Consider the following 1,757-nt stretch of genomic DNA (forward strand, 5'->3'; position numbering starts at 1 on the left):
GTTATTTATAATCGTATCACAGTCAAATTTAACATGAGTATGAGTATTCTTGCTATAGACTGACGGCAGTGGAGGCGTTTTCGTCACCAAACAGCGTCGCACGTGGGCGCTGAAATCTGGGCCTGTCTTCAGCTGATTGAAACTACTGGTACCTGTCCCAGAGACGTGAAATGGTGCTTTGATGGACGTTCATGTGGCGTGCGACTGCTGACTGCGATTCACCTAACTGGAGGCGGCTTATTGCAATGTTTCGATTCGGCAGGCTTAGTCTTGGCATCTTGTAACTCGTCTACGTCGAAATGGAAATGAGGCATCATTGCGAGCATTGCAGCTTTAAATAAGCATCACTACCCCAATCTTTTTCCCCGAGTTTCACGTGCATTCGCCAAAATCTGACCATTTCACGCCGATTTCCTGCAATTGTCGCACAACGTGCCACAACGTGCGTTAAATGTTTTTTAGGGTGCATTTGCCATTTGGGCATGCTGTCCCATTCCAGGAACATTACCAAACATGGCCATTCAGCAACAATGTAAACAAAACCGATATTTTATAAAAGCGTTTCTTTTTTGACAGAGTATATTTATTTATTTATTTATTTATTTATTGTATTATGGCTTGGTTTTAATCCAAGAGGAAACTGATTCGTTGCGCCTACTACCACACTCCGAAGCCAATCGGGCCCAATTTTACAAAATATCGTAAGCTTAGTTTTTCGCGTAAACGTAAATCTACGACTAAAACATAATTCTTATTACTATTATAGTACAACAAACAAAGTTTGAAATACACATATTTCATTTTCTTTTGTCCTTAAAAATGCTCCATTTTCCTTAATGATGTAGTTATCTTCGTGAAATAGATAGCAAACATGTATGCCCGGTATAACTGGTAGTCACAGACGTTTAGTGAAATTGCCCCCTGAGTCTTGAGTCTGAAGACATAGCGGTGCTGTGGTTTTCTTTGTCAAGTGATGCTTCACTTCTGCAGTTGGCAGCTGTTGGATACATCTGTCAAGGACGTCTATATCAATGGCTTCCTTGTGAAGATCCGAGAGGAATTTCTGCACACATAAATTATCTTCAAAACTCGCCGTCTATACGTACATGTATGTGAAAAGGAAAGGGCGGATTCAAGAAATATATATATATATATATATATATATATATATATATATATATATATATACACATACACATACACACACACACACACACACACACACACACACACACACACACACACACAGACACAGACATACATATACATATACATCCAATAGCCGATGATTAATAAATCAATGTGCTCTAGTGTTTTCGTTAAATAAAACAAACTGTGTGTGCGTGTGTGTGTGTGTGTTGTTGTTGTTGTTGTTGTTGTTGTTGTTGTTGTTGATTCGGTCATTCGACCCTATCACCTTGGGCGAACTAATAAATATATGAATACATTAATTAATATTAAAGACATTAAAAACCCCACAAAACAAACAAACACAACAACAATATAGCACAGTACAAACAGTGGTGATAGTCACATCCATGGACAGTGTTCGCATCATTTGCATCCTGCCCCGCGATACGAGTATCAACAGCTGTACTATGCACATTCCTACCTAAAAGGTACATAATGTATAAACGGTACCTTGCTTGCTGTTTGCTGGGGGTACAGGCTCGTGTACAGAGATAATTTCGAGGTTCGAACCCTGCCCTCCCTCCAAGCGAATTTATTTTTTCAATATATTTTCTATGGTTGCATGA

This window comes from Gigantopelta aegis, chromosome 10, assembly GCF_016097555.1.
Source record: "Gigantopelta aegis isolate Gae_Host chromosome 10, Gae_host_genome, whole genome shotgun sequence".
Lineage (NCBI taxonomy): Eukaryota > Metazoa > Mollusca > Gastropoda > Neomphalida > Peltospiridae > Gigantopelta > Gigantopelta aegis.